This window comes from Petaurus breviceps, unplaced genomic scaffold (assembly GCF_028583685.1).
Source record: "Petaurus breviceps papuanus isolate PSGF00001 unplaced genomic scaffold, PetGlider_PUasm1.0 688, whole genome shotgun sequence".
Classification (NCBI taxonomy): Eukaryota; Metazoa; Chordata; class Mammalia; order Diprotodontia; family Petauridae; genus Petaurus; species Petaurus breviceps.
In genome coordinates this window covers 903,067-916,708 of record NW_027186457.1, presented here as the reverse complement: position 1 = coordinate 916,708, position 13,642 = coordinate 903,067, and the positions used below count along the sequence as shown (strand labels likewise).

Below are 13,642 nucleotides of genomic sequence, written 5' to 3'. Positions count from 1 at the left end.
CACACACACACACACACACACACACACACACACACACACACACACACACCTACCAACTTTCCCTGGGACCTCTTTTCTGGACTCTCTTTTCCAGGGGCTGAGAGTTTCCATAATGCTGAGGAGAAGGGGAGGGAGGGCTTCTACATTACTGGGTAATGGGCTTCCCAACTTCAAAGGGACCCTGGAAAAAATGTATAATCTCTTTCTAGGTCCTTTCTTAATTCATACTCATAGGATTCTTTTCCCCCATGCAGTATGAAGTCATCTAATAAATAGGCATATTTATTTTGAGCTAAAGTTCCTGTAGGATAAATGTATATATCAATTCTCTGTGTTTGATAAATAAGCCCCTGTTTTTAGAAATAAATCACCGTGTGTGGGTATGATTTATTGACTGCAATCTTCCAAGAAGCAGTATTACCAAGGTCATGAGATTCTGAATTCACAAGACTCTCTAAGGTAATCCAGTTCTGGAGAAGAACACAAATAATTCTTCATATCGATGTTATCTAGTTAATGACATTAATGGAGAAGAGTGAACAGAAGCAAAGGTCATATGACATCCTAGGCCTTGAGATAGCTACAAGGGACCTCAGAGGCCCAACCTCCTCATTCCACAAATAACTCGTTCAAATAACAAAACAATTCATTTAATCAAATGAGGAAACTGAGTTCCAGAGCAGGTAAGGGATTTGGTCACATAAACAGCAAGCATCAGGAGAGTTTGGGAATATTCAGACTCCAAAGTTGGTATTTTAGACTCAGTTACCCAGTTTGGTCATAAAGGTTGATCAAATTAGATAACTGTCAGTTCTCAGCTTCACCCTGCTTATTGCAGTGGCATCCTTTGGATTAGAAAATGCAATTCAAAAAGTAACCAGTTAGAAGACAAAAATAATTCAGGGTGCAAAATATGTATTTTTAAAAACCTAATTAGGATTCATAAGTATAATTGAAGGCTACAGGCTTCTATAGCAGATTTATATAGTAGAGGATCGCTGAAATTATTTTTCCATGCAAATTTTCTTTTTTCCTTTAGCTATTGATTACCTTGGCAAAGGAGAGAATATTGACATGTGCATGAAACCGTAACGGGTTGAAATAGTTTCAGATGGAGTATCTCAGGCTGTCTCCGTGTTCAGAATTAAGTGGGAACCACTGAGGTTCTGAAATCGATTCCATAACCAGTTTCATCACAGACCTAATCATCCAAAACATCATTCCCCTTTAATTTGACTGAAAAGCATTGAAAGAGCAAAGACTTCAATCTTTAAAAAGGATTTTCCACGCAGTCAGGTTATTTATGCTTATTAGAGATCCTCTGACATCATCACTCCCCCAGCCCCCAACCAAGACTAAATAAATTCAGTGGTTTTAATCAGTCCAGTTTCAGGGTGGGACCAAGAGAAAGAATCACAAAAATTTCTTGGTCTAAAAATCAGGAGCCCCAGATTTGATTCCTAGGTCTGCCATTAGCTATGTGACTTTAAGTAAATCCCTTGTCTACTTTAGGCCTCAATTTACCTCTTCTGTAAAAGGATAGAGTTCAATTACTCCCAGATTCTTAACATTTTTTTTGTGTGTCTGGTGAAACTGGTGGACCCATTTTTAAATAAATGGAGGAAATATCACATTTCAGTCAGAGGTTAGTGAAAAATTATGTATGGTGTGTCTGTGTCTCTGTCTGTGTGTATTTTTCCCATCCAAGTTCACAGACCCCCTGAAATCTATCTGTAGACCCAGTGATATGGTGATAAATGTTTAATAACCAACTCTTTGGGAAAAAAAGTAGATAACACACTTGTAAGCTTAATTTGCTTTGTTAACATTTTCTCCATTACTTTCTTGAGGCTAGACAATCAATGAAATAATAAATGTAGCTCTAATTTGTAAATATTTGCCAATTTCTCATCTATCAGCTCTCTCAAGCAGAGCTGGTTTGAGCTGGCTTGAGTGTAAGAGTGTAACATACTCCTGCATGGTACCCTTAGAGGTTCATGGACCCAAGGTTAAGAACCACTGGAGATAATCTCTAAGGGGCTGTCCCACTCTATCAATCTAGAAATCTATGGGAAAAAATCTACAAAAACTGAACAAGGTTTTTCAGCTATGCAGAGGTTCTAAATTCAATTTTTTATCTCAATAATTTGAGAAATTAAAAAGAAAAAAATTTTTTTAACTTTTCCCTTTTTTGTCCATTGAATCATGAGAAGACACACTAAAAAGTGGGAAACCTGGGATCCAGGCCACCCCTCCCCTCCTTTCCACCTATTTATTGATAGTGTGACCTTGGACAACTCATTTAACTTCTGTTATTTCATCTGTATAAAGGAGATAAGTAAGACCCTCTCTGTCTGAAGGCAGAAAGCTGAAAGAGATAATCACTACAGATTCCTCCCCACTTTAAAATCAATTATTTATTAGATTGAAATAAATACATATCCTTCCCTTAAATAGTCTTTATTTATTGGGCCTCTATGAGTGAAACTCGTACTATTTAGGAGTGATTACTGAGATTTCTGGAACTCATTAAAAATTCCAGGAAGACCAAAAGCTTCTGGAAGCAAAAAAAAAAAAAAAAACTTTTTTTTTTGGTAATTTTGTGAATCTAAGATTTATTTCAGCAATGTGGGTTGTGACGGTAGCAACATTTTCTCCCCTCCACATTATACAAGTTAGACTAACTTTTCCTTAAATAGGATCCTAAGCCATCCTTGAGATATAATTGGCTCAAGGGATTAAAGCCTCAAGCTCTCAATAATGTTTTCTGATCACATGACTACAAAATAACCAGGAGAATGTCAGGTACACTCTGATGTTGGCCCCCAAAACTACCCCTTAGGGACTGGAGAACTTCTCTCAGCCAAGTCATCTCCAGATTTCCTCAGTGCATATATGTCCTTGTTGAACATCCTCAATCTTTTTTTGTCAACTGTTAAATGGCCTCCAACTATTTCATTTTGTTCCAATATTACAGATAAACTAGCAAGGGACTGGTCTGAGTTAGACCCACTCCAGAGCATGGGTTACCGCACTACTTCTTCTACTGATGTGAATCATAATTAGTCTGAACTTTTGCCTCTCGAGTGTTCTTTTTCCACATCTTTACATTAAATCTCACAAAAGATACACCCAACACTGCAGAGGCAATTGCCCATGAGACATAGGTCACTCTTGTTTCAGGTTCTCCCATGACATGATGAATCCATATTTAGGGGAATTTCTCACCTCTCAAGTTCATAGCCTCAACTCAGAAAGTCCCAGAGACTCACTATATTAGACCATCCCAATTCCTCTTGCAAGCACATGGCTTACAAAACTCAAAGGAGTTTGTTAAGAATCAAAGAAAACAAAATGGAAACTATAATAGAACCCACAGAAAATAAAGACACCTTTCCCCCACGAGCAGCCCTCTCTCCAGAGGCCCGTATAGTGTCTCAGTCTGTTACAGTCATGCCTGGGCAGGGCTCCAAGTCTACATCACCTGGCACCGTTCCTGGGCAGGTGGCTCCTGCCCTCCTCCAGATCTCTCAGCAGGTAGCGAGGTAGGTACTTCAGCTCCTCCACAATCTCCCTGCAGGTGGGAGCTCCCCAGCATCGTCCCTCATTACAGTCACTCTGGTCATTTTGCTCTTTGAAGGTCTTCAGGTCTTGCCAGCTCTTTGGCTGAGAAAATCCCTCACTATCATGCATTCTGTCCTGTTACTACACAGGGGAATCCTTCAGAGTTCCCCAGTCTTGACAGGAGACATTATTCTGCTAGAGTATGAAAAAGTAATGGATTTTGGGTTCAGAGAACCAGTTAATCACCTCACCTCTCTGGGCCTAGGTTTCCCCATTTTTCAAATGAGGCTGCTGGACTAAGCAATCCCTAAATTCTCAAACTAGGAACTCATCATCTCTGTATCACAAATCTAATGCAATATCAGTCATAGGACCCTGAATCACAGAGTTTCTCACCTCTGGTCTCAGGAATTTATCCAGGGATCTTGAACATTTCAACCCTGTTTCCCAGTGGGTCCTAGTCACTACCATTGGTTTAAACATAGCAAAGCCAAAACCCGATGTCCAATTTCCCTCAGGTTCTCAGGCAGGGTATCTCCCACCCAAGTGAGCACACTTCTGAGTCTAATGAAACACCCCAATTTTCTTCTGTTTCTAATGCACCAGAAAATCTCCTTGGGACGAATGGATGGGATGAATCAAACTACCCAAAACTGTTATTCCCCCATACCAAGAGGAAGGGAGATGAGAACAGTCAGTCAGCAAAGAGTGATTAAGGGGTTACTATGTCCCAGGAACTGTGTTAAGCACTAGAAATTCAAAAAAAGACAAAAACATCATCTCTACCATACAGGGGTTCACATTCTAATGGTGGAGACAATATACAAATATCTATCTAAATTTAAGATACATAATTTAAATGGAAGATAGTCTAGCGATGGGGGAAGGGGAACCTGGAAGGCAGAGGTGAGGAAAGAGAGCATTATAGGCCTGAGGGACAGCCACCACAAATGCACAGTTAGAAGATGAGGAGTGTGCGAAACCAGTGTCAAATTATCCAAATTACCAGATGACACAAAAGGGAGGAGACGTCCACTGCCTGCTATTAACCATTCACCAAAACAGCAGAGAGAACAGTAGGAACTGCCCACTTTAGATAGATGGTCTTAAAGCTAAAGAAAATAAATCTTCTGGGAAAGAAAATAGTTCCAAAAATGAGCTCTTCCTGATCATTTGTAAAGCAATCTCTTCTCTCTCTGATTGCACTAACAAGACAAAAGGCATGTTGTGTTTGCTGGTTTGTTTTTCCTCCAAAATCTGCTCTCAACATGTGGCCTCCCCAGAATCGATCCATGAGCTAAACACTATAGGTCTGCTGTTTTTGAATTAAGGTAAGTCTTTTTCAACACATCGGTGCTGCCAGTGGTTACTTCTTAAGTCCAGTATCCCACATTTTGCTTATCTATTTAATAATCATGTTCTTAGAAAAAACTATGGATTGGATCTGCTCCATCATAATCCCAGATTTGGGATAATCCCAGGTCTCAGTCTCTAAGTAGGACATTTCTAATATTGAAATTTTTTTCTCTATTCATCCACTGATCTCTCTAAATCTGAAATAATAGTGGCTCATGATTTTCCCTGATGTGGTTACAGTGGCAGAGACCATCCCAACAAATGGCTAAACAGCATAAAGCAGGAACAACCCAATCTTAGACAATGAGCCAAGTCTGCACCAAACAAACAAGACTATCTGGGGGCATTGCCCCACATAAAGACCCTCAGACCCAAATTAGAAGTTATTCCTTTTATCCAACTCACATCTGCACAGCCCCGGTTATGTATTAATATAAGTATTTATTGAGCACCTACTATGCTTTGGGCCCTAGGCACTGAAGATACAAAGACAAAAGTAAAAGCATCCCTGCCCTCAAGGAACTTACATTTCACTGGTCACATATGAAGTTATAAAGACTTTAAGAACAGGGAAGTACCAGGAGGTCCAAGGTATCAAGGCATACTTTATGTTAATTCTGCTGATAAAAAAAAGGTAAGAAATTACATTATTATTCAATTCAACAAACACTTTATTCTCCAAGTAAGAGAGGAAGTTGGGTTTAGTTGACAGAGAGCCAGCCTTATGCTCAATACTAGCCATATTACCCTGAGCAAGTCCCCAGACCTCTCTCAGTTCCCTAAGACAACTCTCTAAAACGATAATCCATAGAACAGTTATATTCTCTACATTGGTAGAGGGAGTTTCTTTACTAGGAATTGTCTACCCCAACTATATTAGACTCCTGGACCAGAAATATATGTATAGGGTACTGTGTGCTAAGCTGGCAAAACAATGTTTTAAAATGGCAGTCCCTGCCATCAAGGAGCTTATTGTGAGGTAGGAACATGGACATAAGATGTATAGAAATGAGCTCAATACACAGAAAGGAATGGTAGGGAGAAGGAAGAGATAAGGCCACATCCTAGGAAAAATTGAGAAAGAAGAGTTGTCTAAAATATATTTTTGTGCTCCTAAATGTAGCCTCGGTGTCTCCATATCATGAACCCCCAAAAGCCAAGACCAGATCCAAGATACTCTTTGGTTTAGCAGTCATTAAAAACCTCCATCTCAAGCCCCATTCAGTGTATTTTCTCATAAATTATACTAGATTTGATACATGAAATCATTAGTAAAATGCATTTAATAAAGTGGAATAGCAAGAAAAACAAGGGAAAAAATTCTTTCCTCATAATCAAAAGGGTACTTACTCTTTCCCATAGATTCATACACCACCAGTGGAATAGGGAAGATTTATAGCCTGAATAATCTGTATTCTAAGGAATCACAGCTGCCAAGCAGCTTCTTCCCTACAGGGGGTGTTTATAGTTCCTTTGCGAGCCAACTCCATAGCCTCAAGACTATTTTAACTCTTCTATGAGTCATACCTACAGCTGGACATAGACAGCCTGTTCCAACTATATAGCCAATAGAAGGTAGCTGCTCCCACCCATGGGGTAAGAGACTGCAGGATACAGATACCTCCATGTTAGGTGATCTGGGCATGCTCCAAGGCCCCATTAAATCATGAATAAGAATCCTTTCTCCAACCTCTCTAACAAGTTGTTAGTTACAGACCTCTAACTGAGGGCTTACCCACTACCTCCCAAGGCAGACCCTCTCCACTTAGATTTTTAAAAGAAATATACAGAAGATGGAAGCAAAGCCAAGTAGACAAAGATAAATATAAGAGGGTACTATGGCCCTGTAAAAATAGTGTCAGGAATGCTAAAGTTCAGAATAAGTTGAAGCTGCTGAAGGACAACGACAGAGTTCTGTTCGTTATTCTAGAAGAAAAAGAAGGATCAGAGAAGGGACAGGACCTTTGTTTATAAGGCAAGACACCATGCTAACTGACAACAGAGGAAAGGTAGAGGGGCCCAGTTTTTGCTTTGCTTCTTTTTTCTCTGCCTACAAGAACAACCTGTAGGCTGGAAATGATAGAACAAAGATGAGTAATAGGGAATCCCTGCACAGGATAAGTGAGAATAGTAAGAGAACATTTTCCTACCATTGAAGCAATCAAGTCACCTGGCCTGGATGAACCATGAAAGAAATAGCAAGTTGTAATCACTGACCCAGGATCAACGATATTTAAAATATCACGGGAAATGGAAAAAATACCACAAGATAAGAAGAGGGTAAATGTCCTGATTTTCAAAAAAGGTCTGTACACTTCAGGTCAGTGAGCTTGATATCGATTCCTGGAGAAATTCTAGAATGGCTCATTAAAGAGATGGTTAATAAATATCTAAAAAGGGAACTGGTGATGATGAAGATGGATGACCCCATCAAAACAGGTCGTGACAGAATAACTTCATCTTCTTTTTGGACAGAATTAACTAGATAAGGGGAAGGCTGTGGACAGAGTTTAATATAAATTTCAGCAAAGCTTTTTTATTAAAAGTATCTCATGCTATTCTTGTGGAGAACAATGGAGAGATATGGATTAGAAAATAATTCAGTCAGATAGATCCAGAATTGGTTGGATGGCCAAGGTGTAAATTGTTAATGGTTCAATGGCAATGTTAACAAGGGGTCTCCAGTGAAGTGTCTGTGTTGTTTAACATTTTTATCAATGCCTTGGATAAAGGCAAAAATAGTATGAACATCAAATTTGCAAAAATGGTATTTGTATCAAATAAAACTGGAAAGAATAGCTGATGTACTAGATAGCAGAGTCAAGATCCAAAATGATCTTGACAGGTTAGAGTATTGGGATGAATCTAGGATGAAATTCAATAGGGAGAAATGTAAAGTCTTATACTTGAGTACAAAAGAAATCTGACTTTACAGGTATAAGACGCAGGAGGTTTAGATAGACAGCAGTTGTGAAGAGCTCTAGGTTTTTAGTGGACTACAAGATGAATATGAGTTAGTAATTTAAAATGGTAGCCAAAAAAAACCCCTAAAATGATCTTGGAGTTCATAAAGGACTGTGTTTCTAGGAGTAAGGAAGTGGAGGTACCCCTTAACTTTCACCAGATCTCATCTGGAGTATTGTGTTCAGAAAAGATAAAGACTTTGAAAAGATAAAGAATGTCCTGAGGGCAACTGGGATGGAAAAGGTCCTTGAATTCACAACATTTGAAGAGCAGTTGAAAGAAGTACTCAGTATACACTAGAACCTGGGGCCTCGAGGCCACATGTGACCCTCTAGGTACTCAAGTGTAGCCCTTTGACTGAATCCAAACTTCACAGAGCAAAGGGCCTCACTTGAGGACCTAGACAGTCACATGTGGCCTCGAGACCCCAGGTTCCCCATCCCTGCACTAGAGAAAAGAAGATTCAGGTGGGACATGACATACATCTCCAAATATTTGAAGAAATGGCATGAGAATGAGGGATTACACTTGTTGTATTAAGCCATGGAGGACAAAACCAGGAGCCATGAAAAGAAACTGTAAAGAGGGCAATTTAGATTTCTCATTCTTGGAGTCCTTCATGCAGAGGCTGATTAACCACTTGGATGGTATGGTAGTGATTCCTATAGTATATGGGTTAGTAGTATAGATGGCCACTGAGTGCCCTTCCAACTCTAAAAATCAAAGAATCTTTGATTCTGTAATTTGAAAACATACTTCTTTTTTAAAAGCATTTAATACATTTTTAAAATTTCCCTGTTTTCCCATAAAGAATACTTTAATGACTTAGAAATTACTTGGAATTTTATATCTGTAGTAATAGTCCTCTGATAATTCCGCAATGGTCTCTACTATTCAATATAAAGAATTTTTTCCTAATTCTTGCCCTTACTATCCCTTGCTATCAAGCACTAAAATAACTAACATGATTTCATCTGTCCATCCCTGCCATAAATTCACAAGGAAAATTCCATTGCACATTTGATAACCTTTCAGTTACCATCAGCTACACTCCAGAAATATGCAACTGTTCAGAACCCTCCAAAGAGTCAATCTCCAATGGCTTATTGTGGCAGTCACCAAGGAAAGTCCAGTTCTTCAAAGCATCCATGCCTACTCCTGGGTGCTCCCTTAGCCCTTAGCATATTTACTAAAATTAAAAAACAAAAAACATTAAAAGAAGAGAAGGTAGAGAAAATACCCCACAAGGATGGAGTAATGTTTTAGAATGTGACCTAGAGTATTTCAGAGTTTATTGACATTATTATATATCATTACTATTATATTATTATATAATATTATATTATTGCATTAATATAATATAATATTGTATTATATATTATATAATATTACATTTATAACATTAGTTGGAAGACTAAAATTTCCAGTTCTTCCTCCAAATTCTTTTTAAAAGAGAGGGATTTTAGTTTTGTCCATCCCTCTCCTTTTAAGAATAAAGAAACTAATGGCCAGCAAAGAAAAATATCTTGAACATCATCACTTATAGAACTAAAGCCCAGGGTCTCCCAACTAATAATCTAATGGTCTTTCTATTATCACTTGAATTCTTCATCCTATGATTGGTAGAAGTATTTAACCATATAGCATTAGCTACCCTCCACATACAAAAGAAGTAGCCATGAGCCCAGATAGATCTGGGTTCAAGTCCTGTCTCTGACACATATTGGCTTTGTGTCCCTGGGTGAGTCACATTTCTTCTCAGAATTCTGAGGAATCTTCTTAGACCATAAGTTGGTGAGCAGGTAATGGTGACCTACACTGATAGAGTTTCCTCACCTGGGAGTTCTCTATATCAGTGAAATCACAGGTCACATCCCTCTCTCTTTCACATATTGACTTAGGGGGAATTACCCCCCATACTGAGATGATAAACACAACATTTAAGAGAGAGGTGGGTTCTCTCTTTAAATTTCTACTTCTAGAATGCATTTTTTTCAGAATTGTCCTTCCCAAGAAAACTGGGTTCTCTTTTCAGAAAAAGGTTGACCATCTCCCAGCAAGGCAGGAGTGAATGGAACTCAGCAAAGACCATGTCTGCACTTCCACTTAGCAAGTGGAATTAACATTCCCACAAAAGCTGTTAATGTCCCCTTGGGAGTTCCACTTCTTGTAATGATTTCATCATAGATGAGGCATAATAAATAGCATAGCAAAAATATCACATGAAAGTCATTAAGATTGCGTCTACGGTGGCCAATTAACATCTTTGGGGAGTAATGAACTGATGTAGTGGAAAAAACATTGGACTAAAAGGCAAAAGACAAGAGTTCCAGCCCTTCAATTTAATAATAATGGCTCCCATTTATATAGTATTTCACTTACCATTATCTCATTTGATCCTTGAAACAACCCCATGAGGCAGGTTCTATTATCAATCTCTGTTTTACAAAAGAGGAAGAAGTTAAGTGACTTAACAATGATCAAACATTGAGTTAGGGTCTAAGGTAGGACTTGAACTCAGATCTTCCTGACTCCAAAGACAGCACTCTATTATTTAAAAAAAAAAAAACTTCACATCCATCATGTCTTCTGAGCCTAACAACACCCCTGTGAGGTAGGTATTCTAGTGTTATGATCCCAGTTTTACAGATGTAACAAGCCTTATCCTGGGAATGCCCAGATTGAGTTATATGGAGCTACACTGAGGGACCTCTGGAGCATGCCCACATCACCTAACATGGAAGTCCCAGGTCCAGCCTTGTTTCTACTATATACTTCACTGTATCTTCATTCTAGTTCACCCCTTTCTAACTTGAACCAAGCTTTTGGCTTGGTCCAGGAGCTAGCTACTCTACTTGGTGTAGAACGGGGGAGGGGAACCTACAGTCAGTCAAAGGGCCACATTTGAAGATCTAAAAGGCCACACGTGGCCTCAATGCCACAAATTCCCCACCCCATGACTCTAGGAACTTCTTCAATGACTGATATCCCTGGAGCTGAGTGATTCCATGAAGGAGTAATGTGGTTGAACAAGCCTCTCTGCAGGGGATTGTTTGTAGCCCCTCTCTCCTCTCTTTCCAGGCCCTTTTGGTCTGTGTGGAATCCTTTTTAAAAGGTCAGACCCAAGGACATAAACTATAAAGTTGAGTCAGAACAAAGAGTAAAGTCTTTACACCTTGCTTAAATGATTCATACTGGGTCAAGGAAACACAGTGGGAGGAGGGGCTTCTCCTGGGATACATAGACAAAGCAAATACATCTATATTTGTTTCCTGCCCAGAGATTCTTCCTATCGGAATAAAGTCATTTCTTGAACCCTAAGCAGTTAGTTGAATGTGACCATTGTAAGAGGCAGTTCTGGCAGAACGGGGTAAGCAAGGGATTAATGGATGAACCTGAAAGTCAGGCCAAGAGTGTCTGTGGGGGGTCAAGTGAAGTAATTGGGGAGGCAAGGAGGGAGCAGAAACATTGAATAGAAAGGAGCAGGCAGGAGCAGAAACCATGCGCAAGCTGAGTCCAATGATGCAGAATAGCAAGAAAATCTGGAGAGAGAGAAAAAAAACAAATAAACAAATGAGGAAAAAACTTAAAGAAGTGCACCACCAAGACCATTTAAAGGTGAAGAGCACAGCTGTGGCCATGGCCTCTTTTCCTCCAGGTCCTGGGTCTGACAGGGCTACCCCTACCCTGTGTCTTAAAGAAGACACCAGGTGGGAAATCAGTGACCTAACCATGACTTGGCCCAGCTTGCCATAACTGGAGGAGGGTGAAGAGACCTCAGAGGCAGAGTCATATTCCCAAGACCACTGTGTAAAGAAAAGATGCCTCCCCCTTTTAACTGTTCAGTGGTAGCCATGGGCATGATCGATAGCGAATAATTATTGTCACTTAGAGATGCCCCCTGGTATTCCATCACATGGGTGTTTGGGTCTTATTTTTCAATAGTTTCTACGATAACTCCAGGGAGCTCCAGAAAGCTCCCCCTACCCCTACTGCTAATTCAGTATTTTGCTCTGCACATGTCCAGGCTGAGATTTTTCTTGGTAGCTTAAAGTCAGGAAGTAAAATAAAGGCCAGAATCTGCAAACAGAATACTGAATGGAGATTTGGGAGAAGGACATGTTGGTACTCGGATGGCCTGTTGACTGCCCCCTCCTGAATTTAAAGGAGTCAAGCTCACAGACTTGCATCTATTACCTTGAACAATCCTGCCTCAAAGTCATGATGCACAGGATTTACCAAAAGTTATCAACATTATCATTTCAATTAAACAGATGGCTGAGGAATCTAATGAAAAGCCCTTGAGTGATAGGTCCAGAATCAATATAGTCTTTCTGTCTTATCGATTTAGCATTTTCCATGCAGTAGAATTGATTTATGCCTTCAGATTTATTTTGATAACTCAATGATAGCTCCACTATTCCTAAATTAATGTCATCTTTTCTTCAAGCTGAAATTTTTCCTCCACAAGGAAAGGCTTTTGCATGGAGCCAAACTGATTTTGCTAAGTAATTCTGTGGCTAACAGGAAGCCATAAATCAGAGGGAATGATGTACTGCTATAATTGTAAATCATTCATGGCATGGAAAGGTACAACAGCATTTATTTGTTGGTATTTTTATGGTGTTGTTCACTGCCTCGTTGCTGCCTAACCAGGCAAAATGCATAATGTACCCATGTAAACCATCTTGTAGAATGAGCACTTTCGAAGAGGTATCATTTAAAGCTAACATTAAATTCCACTTCCTACATTTTAAATGTCCAAGCCATGAGAGAAACAACATGGTATAGTAGATAGGGTGACAGACCAGGAATTGGGAAATCCTGGGTTCCTATCCTGCCTCCAACACTTACAGTATACTACATGACCCTGGGAAAATCACTAAACCTCTCTGTGCCTCAATGTCTTAATCTGTAAAAACAGGGGCAAAAATAGCACCTACCTGCCAGGATTGTTATGAGGACAATACCAGAAAATATTTGTAAATTGTTTTGTAAACCTTAAAGTGCCGTGTAAATGCTAGTTATTATTATTATTAATCATCCTACCATGTTTCCCCAATACTGTCTTATTATTTTTTTTGGAAAGAAAAACACCAGAGGGCTTATTTTCAGGGGAGGGCTTATGTTGTCCTGCCTCAGCTCTCCTCCGCAGCACTGCTCTCAATGGCGCCAGCAAGCAAATCACTGGGGAAGAACAGGATGACGCGCTCACTGCTGCAGCTCTGATTGGATGCAGCTCGGAGCGCGGCGTGCGTTTCACCCGGGGGGGGGAACAGTGCATACAGAGGGTACCGTAATGTAGCATGTAGCGCAGGGGATCACCTTCACTACAGTAGCAATCTCAATAGGGCTTATTTTCGGGGGAGGGCTTATTTTAGAGGAATCTTACACAGTAAGGGGAGGGCTTATTTTCGGGATAGGTCTTATTATCGGGAAAACACGGTAACTTTGGTGTTTCCTAGCTGTGTGACCATGGGCAGGTTATTCATTCTCTCTTAGCTGGTTTCCCCATATGTACAATGAGGATAATAATACCTGAATACTTTTCTCACAGGGTTACTCTAAGAAAATGTCTGTGAAATACCTTGAAGACTTGAAGGTGCTAGTTATTTGTATGGTTGTGTGAAATGAATATATCCCAGTTCTCAAATTAATACAATCTTCCCTTAGATGCATTCAAAAGATGATGGATGGATAGATAGATAGATAGATAGATAGATAGATAGATAGATAGATAGATAGATAGATAGATAGA

General features: G+C 39.6%; 1 long non-coding RNA gene across 1 annotated transcript in view; it reads right to left on the bottom strand.

Moving 5' to 3' along the window:
• Nucleotides 1-13,642, bottom strand: part of LOC138174232 (uncharacterized) — a 20,394-nt gene that overhangs the window by 3,815 nt on the left and 2,937 nt on the right. The window contains exon 2 of the long non-coding RNA XR_011171636.1: nucleotides 10,267-10,322. This is a non-coding gene — a long non-coding RNA (uncharacterized lncRNA). The remainder of the gene's footprint in view (nucleotides 1-10,266; nucleotides 10,323-13,642) is intronic.